General features: G+C 42.0%; 1 long non-coding RNA gene across 1 annotated transcript; it reads left to right on the forward strand.

Annotated features, from left to right (window-relative positions):
* Positions 1-436: 436 nt before the first annotated feature.
* On the forward strand, positions 437-2,226 carry LOC143109699 (uncharacterized). The gene is made up of 3 exons (XR_012983937.1): positions 437-581; positions 801-913; positions 1,642-2,226. It is a non-coding gene; the product is annotated as an uncharacterized LOC143109699 (long non-coding RNA).
* Positions 2,227-16,747: the final 14,521 nt, after the last annotated feature.

Genomic DNA, 16,747 nt, shown 5'->3' on the forward strand with positions numbered 1-16,747 from the left:
ACACTATACATTGTGTGATTCCCACTTTTGCTGAATAAACCTTTGATTGGACAACTGTGAGTCTCATCAATCGTTACAATATAATATGTTATCTCTAGTGTATCTCAGAGTTGTGTCTGTGAAATTCTTTTTGAAGTAAATGAAATGAAAATTAAATTAAATGATGCCAACCTATGCTACTCTTTTTATCTATACCAAACTGTAATGGTCATTTCAATGATGCATGGGTTAAATTCATAATATTTCTAAACTGCCTGATCTTAACCAGGCAGCTCTCTGCTTGAGTAACTAGTGATCCATGAGCCATGAGACACATCAAGAAGGTCCCGTACTGTATATCACCCTTCTCTTGTGGCTACTGTTTCAGCCAGATCAATATCTTGTATTTTATTTAACAGACGATCCTTGGAGAGCCATACTTTTACTGTTGTCTGTACTATTATGCAAAGTCACTACATGGGTCCTTGGCAGAGACATTTCCCTCCCTGCTGATGAGGACTGTAAGCCAGAGAATTTTCAGAAAATGGTGGCATCTAACACTCCTTCTTTGGTGCTTGTTGGTCAGGATACTAGTAGTGGTGGTACGTTATAACTTTTTAAATCTTTTGCAAAGTATGCTTCTTATGTAGCCTCAATGTAGAACTGATTTAGAAATATGACAGATTAGCTACAGATTAAACAGTAATGTGGTTATATACCAACAAGCCATTACAGTTGTTCAGAGTAATATATGTCTGAAAAAGTGGCCTAACTGAAATTTCTCCCTCTCTTTCTGTGTGTGTGTGTGTGTGTTTTAACAGACGCGGGGAAAATCATGTGTGGTGATGTTCACCTGGGAAGAGCCTCATATGAATGGAAAAGCACAGGTCAAGTTGTTCACTTGGGCATCACACTATCATCTCAAGCGCACGAAGTACGTTTTTTGGCTTATATTTCTACTGTTTTCAGATATAACCTACTGAATAAGGATATGTGTCTTCAGTATATGAATATAGAAGGATATGTCTTAAGTGCTTATTTCTGGATTTTTACTGTGGAACTTGAACATGACATTTAAAGCTCAATTCACAACACAGATTTGTTACAAGATGCGGTTCTCTAAACCAGCAATTTGCTACAACATGTTCTGTAGAACTGGGGGGTTGACTTCAGTGTAACAAATCACAACTGTATCAACATTTACATAACAATGACTTTGTTACAACACTCATTATTCTGTGACCTAATGTAACATTTATCGATGTCATTGTAAATGCGTCTTTTAAGAAACTAGACATAAACATAAACATAAATGAAGCAATGTGGAAATACAGCCTACGTAAGATAGACAGAAAGACAGAAATAAATAAATGAACAAATACAGAAAAAAACAAAGAAATACATAATAGAATGTATTTATAACTAGTTTCATGACCAAACTGTACATTCATCTCATTTGTAGGCTACATCTCATAATTTATGTCTGCATTTATTTATTTATCCTGTCATCTCATGTCCTCCATATTCCATATAGAACGTGTAAGGGATAATGCCCGACGGTGGCTTCATCTTTTGTGTGAATTTGCCTTGAAACTGCTGCGATTTGTAGGTGATCAGATCAGATGTGTTCATACACTAAGAACCCATGCATGTCTTTTTCAGGGGGACTCAGGTGGAGGTTTAATTCAAAAGAACGCCCTGAATAAATATGTTCTTCAAGGTGTTAATACAAGATATGACACAAAAGAAACAGTGTCTTTGGATGTCTGTCACTACAGAACATGGATAAATTACACCATGACAAAAACCACAAAACACCACAAAAAACAGCACAAGAATTAACTGCTAAGTGGTGTCATTTGATAAGCCAAATTCAAGTGTATTCATTGACACATGTCAATGTTCATCAATCAATGAATCATTCATTTATTTGTATTGTGTGTTACAATAGGTTATGTAAGATGATTAACCCTATTTTCTAAATTGCCTCTGAAAATTTTCCAGGGTTTTAACAGACTCCTGTCTGAATCAGGTACACCTGTTCGGTGCAGCAGCAGATGATATTTTGACTATCTGACTAGAGCATCAAATATTGCGTTTTATCCTATACATTGCATTCAGAATGATTTATCTTCTTGACATAGCCCATACCAGTGACATACAATCACTTTTGACTGAATTTGATTGCTGATGCTGTACTTTGGAGTAATAATAAAGAGATTTAAGATCTTCCTAATAGCATGAACATGTATCTGTCCTGTTTTCTTCTTGTGTCTGTGCTAATGGGTCATTCACATACCGCACTTTCCAGAATTATATGTGGATGGTGCAGAACAGGGAAAGGAGAAACAGTTGTGTTTATTGATACTGATAACAGCGGCTGGTGCATTGGTTGGCAATTTCAAAGCGGCGGTTTTATAAAAGCTGAACACACAGCCATACCGCACCCAAGTAACACAGTCAACTCAAATATTGTAGTCAAAACAAACAGGTTATTTAGTAGGGTTATGGTTAACCTTACACATAAGAGCATGAATGTGTTCATGACACGCTAGAGATTTGTAAATCCCAACCTCCTTGGGGAAAATTATGCAAGGCCAGATATTTCAAGGTTGGGTGAAATGTTTTGCGCTGAGTAGCCTACTCGACTTGTGATTGCATTGTCACTAGTGGTGATGTACTGTTTTTTGTTGTTGTTGTTTTTTAACAAATCTAGCTATTCTTGGTTATCACTAAATGAAGACCACAAATAGAAACATTCATGGAGACTTTCTTGTTCTTGTACAACAACAGCGAGCAGTTATAACTTACTTATGCATTCCCTGTTAGCACAAAAACACAGACATGTTACTGCGAAAATCCATATTTGTTTTCTGAACTGATCTCATGAAAACACTTTGTGGAATACGGGATTTTTCCAAGTCATGGCTTCTGAGTTTGCAGTTGTCACGAATGCAGCATAAAACCATCCCCTCAGGGAGGGATCACTGGCTCATGCAGGTCCATTGTGGGCTGGGCTGCAGTGGTAAAATAAGTGGTGTGTAAACTATGGATTCTGGGATCAGGTTCACAAACTCTATTTCTGAACCTTCATATGAACTTGTGGCGTCTATATGAGCATGTATAATCGCTCACATAGTTATCTGGGACAGTTACGATATTATGGCTTATAATCAAGTTCCCAAAATGAATGGGATGTTTGTGTCCAGAAACAAAGTGGACGGTCACTGTTGTGCTTGATTGAGTTTGCTTTTAGGCACAGCTCTCTTCCTGCAGCCTCAGTGCATGACAGTTCCAGCCAAACAACAACCACTTGGCTGAAGGAACATGGAGGAGAGGGGTCAGTTAGTCGGTGATCTCAAAAGAATGGAGCAATCAAATACACCGCCTGGACAAAAAAGGTCCCCACCTGGATTTAACTGACCAATAGATATGAGCCTCCCTGTGGGGGCAGTGGTGTGATCTGGGTTGCTGCAGGTGGTGAGGTCTAGGTTCAGCAATGTTATGTGCCCAAAGAATGAGGTCAGCTGACTACCTGAATATACTGAATGAGCAGGTTATTCCATCAATGGATTTTGCTTTCCCTGATGGCATGGGCATATTCCAAGATGACAATGCTAGGATTCACCGGGCTCAAATTGTGAAAGAGTGATTCAGGGAGCATGAGACATCATCTTCACACATTAATTGACCACCAGAGTCCAGACCTTAACCCCACTGGCCACCACAGAGTCCAGACCTTAACTCCATTGAGAATCTTTGGGATGTGCTGGAGAAGACTGCGCAGTGGTCTGACTAAAGGCAGTCCAACAAAATATTAGAGTGTGTGACTTCTAATACTAATTAGGCCTATAGACCTTTTTTTGGCCAGGCAGTGTATTTTCGTCCTATCAATTCGTCCTTTCGTGCTAGCAGTGACCCCAACACATTCGGAACAGCACCTCAACAGTGAGACCACTTCCATGTCCTGTCGCACAGACTTGCACATGAAATTCATTGACATTAAATATCTTTTTTTTTAAGTATATTGTTTGGGCTTATGTTTTTTTTTAACGAGATAGGATAATGGAGAATGACAAGAAGCGAATGGGAGAGAGAGTCGGGGTGGGATCCATAAAATAATAATAATAATAATAATAATAAGCTTTATTTGTATAGCACCTTTCATACACAGAATGCAGCTCAAAGTGCTTTACATTTGAAGCATGTAACAAAATAATAGTCAGTCAGTCATTATCAATCACATTTCTTCATTGCTGGGGCCGTTTATGATCCACTCAGCAACATATCAAAAATATAGAAAATGACATGTCATAAGACTGGCAGCCTTAACCCTCTTACCCCCCACAAGCACGCCATATGGCAACTGTGGCAAGGAAAAACTCCCATATTCCAGGAAGAAAACTTGAGCAGAACCTGACTTAATAGGGGGAGCCCATCTGCTTCTGGCTGGCTGCGCCCTCCAATAGCAGCAGATGTAGAATAATCTGAAAAAGTAGTCTACAGGATAAGACGAGTTAACTAAAAGCTTTCCTGTACAGGTATGTTTTCAGATCTTTTTTAAAAATATTTACTGAACTCGCCTGCTTGATGTACAGAGGCAGGGTGTTCCATAGTTTGGGGGCATAATGGATAAAAGCAGCTTCTCCACTTTGTTTGTGGAGCACTTTGGGTACGATTAAAAGATTAGAATTGGATGATCTAAGTTTCCTTTGTGGTTGATAAGATATTAAAAGCTCAGAGATATATGAAGGTGCTGTGCCATTCAGAGCTTTGTAAGTAATTAACATAACCTTAAAATCAATTCTATAGGAAATAGGGAGCCAGTGCAGTTCAGCCAACACAGGGTTGATGTGTTCTCTCTTCTTAGTCTTAGTTAAAAGTCTAGCCGCAGAGTTCTGTATGAGTGCCAATTTCTTTAGATGTTTTTTGGGAAGACCAGTGAAAAGTGCATTGCAGTAGTCTAACCTGCTAGTGATAAAGGCGTGAATTAGTTTTTCTGCATCTTGTTGAGTTAAAAAGGGCCGCACTTTGGCAATGTTTCTCAAGTGGAAATAGGCTGTTTGAGTAACTTTACTGATATGGGGCTTAAAACTTAACTCTGCATCTAAGATGACACCGAGGCTTGTTACTTTTGGTTTGACCTGGTGTGCCAAGTTCCCCAGATTACTAAGAACAATATCTCGCTTTAGTTTTGGTCCCACCAAAAGTACCTCTGTTTTGTCATCATTTAGTTTCAGAAAATTTTTGCTCATCCACTGATTAATGTAGGTTAGGCATGCAGTGAGGGAGCAAAGGCCATCTGGGTTAGTTGGCTCCACAGAAATATACAATTGGGTATCATCTGCGTAGCTATGGAAGTTTACATTATGCTGACTTATGACATTTCCCAATGGAAGCATATATAGGGAAAATAGCAGGGGACCAAGGCAGCTCCCCTGGGCCACACCAAAAGGCAAGTCATGTTTTTCAGATACATGATCTCCTAGACTGATATAAAAATCTCTGCCAGTAATGTAGGTTTGAAACCAGTTTAGAGCATTATCAGAGAGACCCACCCACTTCGCAAGGCGGTGAATTAGGATGCTATGATCAATGGTGTCAAATGCCGCACTCAAATCCAGAAGAATAAGGATTGAGACTTTGTTTGAGTCAGTAGCCAGTCTGAGATCATTGACTATTTTTACTAGAGCCGTTTCTGTGCTGTGATTTGATCTAAAACCTGATTGGAATTTTTCAAGGATACTGTTTTCGTTGAGGAAGGTATTTAACTGATTACAAACAACTTTTTCAAGTACTTTGCTCAGGAACGGTAGATTTGATATAGGCCTGTAGTTGCTCAGATTGGTATGGTCGAGATTTGACTTTTTAAGTAAAGGTTTCACAACAGCGGTTTTAAAAGCAGTTGGAAATATACCTGTTTCTAATGAGGTATTTATTACCTTGAGAATAAAGGGAGCTAAGCTATCATATACTTTTTTGAGGAATCTAGTAGGGATTGGATCTAAAACACATGTTGAGGAGCCGGTTTGAGTTATAATTTTATCAAGCTCAGATTGAGTAATATTGCTAAAGGACCTTAATTTTGGGGGGCTGTTTTTGGGTGTACTATCAAACATATTACTTGTGTTACCAATAGCCTCCCTTATAGAAATTACTTTGTTTTTGAAGAAGTCTGCAAATTCTTCGCATCTTAGAGAGGATGCCTGACTGAGTGTATCAAAAGGTGTTTGATGCAATAGCCTATCAATGGTAGAGAACAACACCCTAGAGTTTCCACTGTTTTCAGCAATTACCTTAGAGAAGTGGTTCCTTCTCTCATTCCGAATAGCTCTATTATAATTTGCTATTTTTTCTTTTAGAATGGCACGGTGAATCTGTAACTTAGTTTTTCTCCATGTTCTCTCAGCTTTTCTACATGATTTTTTTAGATCATGGATATTTTCGTTCATCCAAGGTGTCAGTTTGCTACAGGGCCTTTTTTTAGTCTTTAAAGGAACACGCCACCCAATGTCAGTAGTAATATATGTTCTTACCTTAACTTTCACGAGTTGAGTCATACCTCTCCCGTGTCCGTACGTGCACTCAAACGCTCTGGTGCGCGGCTGGACTGTGTTAGCATGTTGCTATGCTAGCGGGCTTTGACGGCAACTAAGCGTAGAAGTAATCAAAAACATCCACGTTTTACCGACTTAAATACAGTTGCACGAGTAGTTGACAGAAATGCTACGGCCACGCAACGTGAAACGTGGCGATTTTCCAAGCGAATAAACCGGAGAACTACAATGTGTGGCGCAATAGCACTTGGGAGTACTTCGACCTAGCGTAGTAGTATTGTTAACACCTAATTGTAGATCGATCCTATCCACCACAGAGTTTAGAATCCATGCTGGATCGACCCTCAGCCTCTCCCTCCCCTCTGAGCGAGAGAGAGGCACACACACTAGAGATGCGCTGATGGGCTATTATTTCAACCATAACTGCATAGCAAAACTTATCATCCATCAGCCATCCATCAACACCAATGTTTTTTGACTAATCTTCGAAACGGCACCCGCCCACCATCCGCTGGTTGTTTTAATAGGCTATGGGTGATGCAGCGCTGCTGACGTGAGGCTAGAAAGCCCTTGCCTGTTCTAGAAAGACTGATCCAATGCAGCAAATATATTAAAAGGCTAAAGTCGTACATTGGCTATGTTGTAGCCTATCCCCAGAATATCAGCAGCAAACTCAGTCTCTGTCTCGCAAAACAGTCTCCAAATAAAACGCACATCGGCCTGTTGCCTATTCTGCCAGCTTGTGACAATATATCGTCCAAAATGCTTGATTGCATTGCATTCTCCACATTTTTAGCTAAATTTTCATGTACCACATCAGCATTTTTGTTCAGTGAATCTTTTGTAAATTGCTTTACAATAGCGTCGGGCCCTTGTCAGCAGCCTTCGGCTTGCCTCTACCACTATTCACTCCTTATCTTCCGATGTCATTTCTGAGTCATCTACATATGTTTACACACATTCACCTCCCTAAATAGAACGAACTTGATTGACTTCAACCTGTGTTATATCCTAGATGAGACTGCCTGGGTTATTTTGTTTCGATATTAGCCTATAGGCCTATATAAAACACATAATTGTAGCCTACCATTCAGGGAATAGGCATTTAAAAGAGAGACAGAGAGTGATATGACTCAGAAATGACATCGGGCGATGGCAGTGCGAGATGTTCAGAACGTAAGAGCTAAAACTTCTACAAACTCAATAACATCCAGCGGAAAAAGAAGGTATAGGGCCTACGAAAAATAGTCGGAAAACTTAGATAAGGCAAGCAAGCAAGTTTGGCGGTTGTTAGGCTACTAAAAATGTGAACATGCACGTTGTGCGGTGGACTTTCAGAATGAATGGAGTCGGAGTTTCTTTAATAGGCTATCGAGGCGTCATATTTGTCCGATGGCCTGCTATAAAATGCTGTCTGTCTGAAAAAGACGCGCTCGTGCAGTCAAAATGAATGGGAGTCTTCAGAACAGGCTTGTCAGTCACCCTGACAAAACAGTGTGTAAAGTAGCCTATAATGTGAATGACTTGTTATTTTATCAAGGATTTCTTTCTTTTTGCAAAAAATAAAGTACAATAGGCATTAATTAGTAGGCCAGGAGCATGTTGAAATTATGTGGCAAATTGCGTTTTTTATTACAATGATAAAATTGTAAAAGGACCGAAGCTGAGGCAAGCCTGGCAATAGGCCTATAGGCCCGACGGTAATTGTAAAGCAATTTACAAAAGATTCACTGAACAAAAATGCTGATGTGGTACATGAAAATTTAGCTAAAAATGTGGAGAATGCAATGCAATCAAGCATTTTGGACGATATATTGTCACAAGCTGGCAGAATAGGCAACAGGCCGATGTGCGTTTTATTTGGAGACTGTTTTGCGAGACAGAGACTGAGTTTGCTGCTGATATTCTGGGGATAGGCTACAACATAGCCAATGTTCGACTTTAGCCTTTTAATATATTTGCTGCATTGGATCAGTCTTTCTAGAACAGGCAAGGGCTTTCTAGCCTCACGTCAGCAGCGCTGCATCACCCATAGCCTATTAAAACAACCAGCGGATGGTGGGCGGGTGCCGTTTCGAAGATTAGTCAAAAAACATTGGTGTTGATGGATGGCTGATGGATGATAAGTTTTGCTATGCAGTTATGGTTGAAATAATAGCCCATCAGCGCATCTCTAGTGTGTGTGCCTCTCTCTCGCTCAGAGGGGAGGGAGAGGCTGAGGGTCGATCCAGCATGGATTCTAAACTCTGTGGTGGATAGGATCTACAATTAGGTGTTAACAATACTACTACGCTAGGTCGAAGTACTCCCAAGTGCTATTGCGCCACACATTGTAGTTCTCCGGTTTATTCGCTTGGAAAATCGCCACGTTTCACGTTGATTGGCCGTAGCATTTCTATCAACTACTCGTGCAACTGTATTTAAGTCGGTAAAACGTGGATGTTTTTGATTACTTCTACGCTTAGTTGCCGTCAAAGCCCGCTAGCATAGCAACATGCTAACACAGTCCAGCCGCGCACCAGAGCTTTTGAGTGCACGTACGGACACGGGAGAGGTATGACTCAACTCGTGAAAGTTAAGGTAAGAACATATATTACTACTGACATTGGGTGGCGTGTTCCTTTAAGGGTGCCACTCTATCAAGCATAGCGCCTAATTCATGATTGAGAGCCTCTACCATTTGATCAATGGGATGATGTAAAATATCTAAATTTATGGAGTCTATAAGAGCTATGAACTGCTGTTCTGCTCTAATATCCAAGAGTCGCAATTTGATTGCAATTTCGGGATGAATTTTTGGAGTATGTAGTACTATATTAAAAGATACACAATAATGATCAGACATATTTATATCATTTACTGATAAGTCTGTGACTTCTATCCCTCTAGAAATGACTAGATCGAGGGTGTTGCCAAGGTTGTGGGTGGGTCCTGTAACATGCTGCTTTAGCTCTAAACTGTCCAACACATTAAGGAACTTACTGGCTTTAGCATCAGTTGTCTTATTGACATGAATATTAAAGTCGCCATTTACAATTATCCGATCATAGCTAGTGATGATGAGCGACATAAGTTCAGAAAACTGGTCGAGAAAGCCAGCCCATAGTTTAGGAGGGCGGTATAAGGTTAATAGAAGTACAGGTGGGTCAGCCTTCAGAGTGAGGGCAATGTACTCAAAGGAAGCGAATTCACCAAAGTTGACTCTAGTGCAACTATATTTGTTTGAGAGAATGGAGGCAATTCCACCACCTCGTTTGCCTTGTCTAATTGAGTGGAAGAAATTATAATTTGGGGGACAAGTTTCAACAAGAACAGCTTCGCTGTGAAGTCAGCCAGGTTTCAACAAGAAACAGAAAATCCAATTGTTTTTCACTAATAAAATCATTGATTGCAAAGGTTTTGGTAGTAAGTGCACCTATATTCAGTAAACCCATGTTAGCTGAAAATGCCTCTGGCTTTTGAGGAATATGCTGAGGTATGGAAAGAATATTTGTTAGGTTTCTAGTTTTAAATTTGTCTTTTCTTTTTACTATACGTTTGGTAGAAATCAACGTTGGAATAGAACTAAGCATAAGTCATGCTATTGCATGAAGCAGCTTGATCTATGGTAGTAGTATTGTATGTTACCCTGCAGAAAACATTCTCAGACCCATCCACATGTATAATGCCATTCGAATCAATACCTGGGGGGCGTGAATCTGTAATATTTTCTACAGAATGTCAATGCCTCAGTGTGGACGCTATGTTGTCAGAGAGTAGCCTGGCTCCATGTTGGTTTGGGTGGAGACCATCACGCTTCAGCATACTGGGCCTCTCCCAGAACAAGCCCCAGTTGTTGACATAGGGGATGCTTAGGGAAGCGCAGTAGCGTTTGAGCCAGGTGTGGAGATCGAACAGTCTGGACCATCTCTCAGCACCTTTTCTGTAGGTAGGTAGAGGCCCAGAGATGACAAAGCGTTTTTCTGTGCCCATCAGGGTGGTGATGAGAGTTTTGTAGTTTTCCTGCAGTGCTACTGACTGCTTATCTCTGATGTCGTTTGTGCCCACGTGTACGATGATGTTGTTGACCTTGGTGTGGCAGGCCAGGATGCTTGGGAGTTTCTGCTGGATGTCAAGGACCTTGGCACCAGGGAAGCAGTAGACCTTGGAGGGACCGCTACATGATGGGGGAATGCAGAGGTCTCTAACCATGGAACTGCCGATGACCAGGGTGGAGGTTGATGAGGTCCGGGGAGGGGGGGTCGGGGGGGCGCCGACTTTGAGGAGGGACCAGGATGGTTGTCTCGGGGCAGGAGGGGCTCCTTATCCTCGGTCAGAATGGCGTAGCGGTTTTCCAGTCGTATAGGTTGGGCTGGGCCTGAGTGCCGTCCGGACCGTCTGCCGTGCTTGTGATGCTTGCTTCTACGCCATGGCTCAGGCTGATGTGGAGTGGAGCTGGCCAGCAGAGCAGGCTTGGTTATCAGCAGAGGCCGGGGAGAGGCAACAGGGACAGAAGTTGCATTAGTGCATGGCATGGTTAAAGTATTGGAGGACAGAGTGAAATCAGGGCATCTGGCATTAGTGTGTGTAAGAGAGGTAACGTTACTTACGGAGAGAATGGTGTCGAGGAACTGTTCATCCTTCTCAATCTGATGGAGGGTCGCTATTCTGGCTTCGAGTTCCACTATCTTTTCGCTGAGAAGAACGCATGAGTCGCAGCCTGGTGCACAGCTGAGGGGAGGCATCGTGTCGCGGCGAGGGCTCGTCGGTGTCAACTTTCTTTTAAACGTTTGTTTGCTAGTTGGCTAGCAACAGCGATATCGTGCAGTTCCTTGATAACTCGAACACAGGTAGCTTAATCGTTTCACGTTAACGTTTGACAGAAAAGTTTGGCGATCAAGGTTATAGAGTGCGATAATCAAAAGCCTCGAGCAACAACAGTTTATGCAACAGGTCTTCTCATAAAAGACCACAGGGCGGGACTCAAACCCGGGTCGCTGCACGGTGCAGGTGCCCCAGCCAGTCGCGCCACAGCCGGGGCCGACATTAAGCATCTTTAACATGTTTCTACAGTATAATGTTTGTTTCCAATTTATTCACCCTTATCATTTAGACTAATGCAAAACGTTTGCCCAGGACTTACATTTAGTGCAAACGTTTAAATATCAAATTCAGCGCAAGCCTAATGCAAGCTATCGTGTTAGTGGCTTTCTGTTAAGGTCATTATTTCGGCAACAAACATATTGATATACATGTTGTGAGTCCGTGTTTGTGTTGAGAGTGAGTTGCACATAACAGTTTTCACAAGTTTAAGGAATCAAACAGTGGGATTATGGACCCTGCTTGGACAGGGCAATTGTGCGTGGGTGGGATTATGGATCCTGCTTGGACAGGGCAATTGTGCGTGGGTGGGATTATGGATCCTGCTTGGACAGGGCAATTGTGCGTGGGTGGGATTATGGATCCTGCCGTGTGTTTGGGTCTGGCCACAGGATCTCATCAACATCACAAGCGATATTTTCTCCTGCTAAGCAACAAATCGCCTTGTGTGTAGAATCCATCCATAGATTGGATTCAGATTCTGTGAAGCTCAATGCAACACAGTTTTTGTTATGTTTTTTTTTTAACAAAGGTTTTGACAAAAAACAAAAATGAAAGTACTGAAAGGTTATAAATGACATCAACTCAATACTGTACATCACAGTACAGTACAGTACAGTAAATGCAGTAACACAAAAATATAAAAACATAAAAACAAAAAATACACTGCTGTAAAACAGGCTTAGATTTGGTGGACTCTCTGCCCAGCTTCCCTCATTGTCAGGTCATGATCCACCAAAGTTTCTCTAATATCATCTGAAATATTGTTCCGTGCATAGCCTCTTCGACCACCTCCTACTCCTCTCTCTCTTTAGATAGATAGATAGATAGATAGATAGATAGATAGATACTTTATTGATCCCCAGGGGAAATTCTTTGTCTTCATCTTCCTCTACCTCTTGCAAAGTTCTCAAAATGGCTCAGCTGAGGCCTATCTGATTGGTGTTCAGTTTTGTAAGTAAGTATTTCCAGGTGTCTAAGTATTTTCAATCACCCAATGTGTTTTGTATTTTGAATAGATGCCAACCCATGGTATTTCTTTTATGAACTATGCGTCTCATGTATGAAATAGTGTGTGGTGTGCAGGACATGTGTGTTGCAGAATTGGAAAGTGCAAAGCAGCGCTTTTGTTAAGGTATGGTTACATTGTGTTTAAGGTATAGTGACAAAAGCTTCAAGTTTTGTCACTTTAGTCTAAGCATGTGTGTATAGTGTAAACATGAACACTCTCAGCTGCTTTTACACTCCCCTTCTGGCCTCGCTCTATTTTTCTGATGTTGTTGTCCCCACATCCAGGCACACGCACACACACACACACACATGCACAGACACACACACACACTAACAAGCACAGACACACACACACACACACACAGACACACATAAACACATACACACACAAACAGGTATGCACACACTCACACACACACAGTAGACATGTAGGGCATACGTACGCACACACACTCACACACATACGTACGCACACACGCACGTGCACACAGGCACACACGTTCTATTTTTCTGATGTTGGTTTAGCCTACATCATGTAGCATTTGCTATATCCAACATTAGCTGGAACCTCTGGGATGCTGCCGTCCTGCTTGATGTTGACCAGCTGAACAGAGCCGTCTGCAATTTGGCTCTCCTTGGTGTTTAAACTGAGCCACTCCAACGCTGTTCAAACCTTGACCAACTTTTGACCGACAAGGGTGTTATACTTGTATTGTATTACATTTTGTTACATGCATTTTTGTTACATGCAAGACATTTTCATTTGGTATTCAGAGATTTTAAAAGACATTTCACAGCATGTGCACAAAGGAAGAGCCAGACAAGGAATTTGTAATAAATCATTTTAATATTTTTCAAAACTTGCAATAATGTCACCGTGAAGTCAGGAGCAGGTCCTCTAATCTGATTGGGTCAATGATGTTAGGTCCTCTAATCTGATTGGGTCAATGACTAGAACCAGACTTGAACTTTCCGTGGATGTGCCCGAGAAGACTAACGGTTAAAATAAAAGTTTGTAAAAGTATACGATTGAACATGAGCTGCAAACTAATTTTGTTAGACTTAGTTGGATTATTTTACTCCATACATAAAATATGGCGTACTCATCAATGTCAATCAACCAACAGCATAGTAAAAATAGTCGGCCCACCGTCTATTCATTAAAGGTGCTCTAAGCGATGCCACGCATTTTTTAGGCTAAAACAGTCACTTACAGCAAACATCACCTCACCATCCGCTATAGCTGCCTGTGTCCTGAATACACTGTAAAAAATGAGATCTCTGTGGATAACACAGGCACCAAAAACAGCAATTAAAAACAACCTGGGCAAACCTAGCCCATAAAAACATAACAAACTGATCCAGCAAATCACAGACGAGATGCTCGTTTAGGAGAGTTTCAATTGCACGGGAGGGAGGGGGAGGAAGCAGCGAGCTTCCTCAATAGCCTAATGAAAATAAACAAATACTATAATATACAAACCAACTGCCACAGTCTCATCCTTGAGCTAGGCCTCTCTCTTACTCACAGCTGATCTTTAGAGGCAGGGCTGGCACGGTTGGGTACTCTTACTCTAGGCTGACCTCTACAGGTAGGGCTGAGATAGCAGAGGCTACTCTCTTACTCTAGGCTGACCTCTACAGGCAGGGCTGAGATAGCAGAGGCTACTCTCTTACTCTAGGCTGACCTCTACAGCCAGGGCTGACATAGCAGGCTACTCTCTTACTCTAGTCCAGTGGTTCCCAAACTTTTAACAGGCATGTACCCCCTGAGACATTATGATCTTCCGGAGTAACCCCAACACCAGCAATTGTTAACAAGTTTTTTTTAAATTGATTTGTTAATATTTATTTGTATCAATTTTGTCGAGAATAGTGAATAGGATCATAAACATATGATACAAATCTCATCAATAGTTAACATATGATAGGCCTACAAATGTGCTGAATATAATGATTTTAAATATATCTGCACCTAATCTCACACACAATCGTCTTGTTGAATGCAGTGATCTTATCTGCTAGGTGCTTGTCTTTGCCTTGTAACTGGAGATTTAACTCATTGAGCTTTCCAAATATATCGCTAAGATAGGCCAGCTTCGTCAAGAAATTTTCATTAGTGAATGTGCTTGCAGATTCAAACATGCGCTCTTCCTCCAAGAAGAGGCGACTCGGAGCTCAAACACGCGACAGCACTTTACCTCGGGAAAGCCACCTTGCCTCGCTGTGAAACAGTACAGCCTTTTGGTCAGTCCCCATCTCCTCTCAAAGTGCGGAGAATAGACACGCTTTTAAGGGCCGGGTCTTGATGAAATTCACCACTCTCACAACCTCGTTCAAAATCTCATTCAGGTCGGGACTAACTAAGCTGCCTTGACACGAGCGCTTCCCTATGAATAACACAGTGCGTCCATTGCGCATCGGGTGCTACCTGGGCCTAGGCTACAGATAAAAAAATAAAAAAATAAAAACTCCTGTTTTTCACGTCAGTTCGCGCCCCACCTGGCATGTCTCCGCGACCCACAGTTTGAGTAACGCTGTTTTACCCTCTCTGTCTCCACTCTCGAATATTTTGTTAATGCGGAGAAAATAAGTTTTTAATGTGCAGTGCAAATGCGGAAGTTAAGTTACCAACGTGGGATAGAGAAAACGTTTGAAAAGGCATATGACTTAAATCTTTTTTCGCGTACCCCCTGAAATCAGTCCACGTACCCCTGGGGGTACGCGTACCCCAGTTTGACAACTGTGGCTCTAGTCTGACCTCTACAGACAGGGCTGACATAGCAGAGGCTACTCTCTTACTCTAGTCTGACCTCTACTGGCAGGGCTGACATAGCAGGCTACTCTCTTACTGTAGACTGACCTCTACAGCCAGGGCTGAAATAGCAGTCTACTCTCCTACTCTAGTCTGACCTCTACAGGCAGGGCTGAAATAGCTTAGGCCACTGTACCAAGATATACACAGGGCAACATTTTGAGTTCTATTGCTGAGCCATGCAGTTCCGGCACTTTGCCATTCCTTCCTCTAGATGCTCCAGACTAACTGGAACTGGAGCACTGAGAGAGTGTGTGTAGAGGTGTGTGTGTGTGTGTGTGTGTGTAAGACAGAGAGAGTGTAGAGGTGTGTGTGTGTGACAGAGAGACTAACTGGAGCAGTGGCTGGCCACTGAGAGAGTGTGTATAGAGAGTGTGTGTAGAGGTGTGTGTGTGTGTGTGTGAGACAGAGAGAGTGTAGAGATGCGTGTGTGACAGAGACTAACTGGAGCAGTGGCTGGCCGGCCGGATGAAGGTTCCTGTTTGAAGAATCCTCCTAATCCCCCCACAGGACAATCCTGTTCTACATCCTAGAGACCGACAAGGGGAAGAAAGCAAGAGGGAAGGGTGAGAATGGCACAGAGTGTGTGTAGAGGTGTGTGTGTGTGCGACAGAGAGAGAGAGAGAGTGTAGAGGTGTGTGTCTGTGTGTGTGTGTGACAGAGAGAGAGAGAGAGGGATGGAGGGAGGGAGGGATGGAGATCTGTGTGTGTGGAATCTTATTTTTCACTTCCCTCTTGGCTTGTATTCCTTCTTTCCTAAGTGTCGTGACAAACCAGTTGGCCCAGTGGCTTCATTGTTCTTTTGTCTTTTCCCTTCTTTCTCTCTGCTAGTCAAATGTGACCAGTTTAATTGCAAACCGCTAATTAGCGTTTAACGCTAGCCTTCGGGACACACTTACAGTAAAAAGAAATCGCTATTTCTATACCACTAACAAGGCACTAAGTAGTAGCATAATGAGGGTCTCCACATGTAAACCGAAGCATTGAGAACTTTGTAAGTGTACAGGCAGTTTATTAAAAAGAAACATTACCATTCACGTCTGGTTCACATATACAGGCAGGCAATGTGAATTAAAATCAAACGTAATTTGCTCAATATAGGCCTATCAGAAATAATAGCTCCGATGTAACATAACTTGTCTTAGAGTTCTCAATGGGCCTGAAAATTACAACCCGACCTGACCCGGCCCGTGGCTTTTAAAGCCCCGACCCGATGTAACCCGACCCATCAACATGAATTATCTGCCCGAACCCGGCCCGCGGCCCGACGTAAAACATAAGCTTAGACTGTTAAACCCTGACGTTA

Source organism: Alosa pseudoharengus, unplaced genomic scaffold, assembly GCF_046254945.1.
Source record: "Alosa pseudoharengus isolate Yale_2024_CS ecotype anadromous, Long Island Sound unplaced genomic scaffold, YU_APseudo_1.1 YU_APseudo_1.1_scf_7, whole genome shotgun sequence".
Taxonomy (NCBI): domain Eukaryota; kingdom Metazoa; phylum Chordata; class Actinopteri; order Clupeiformes; family Clupeidae; genus Alosa; species Alosa pseudoharengus.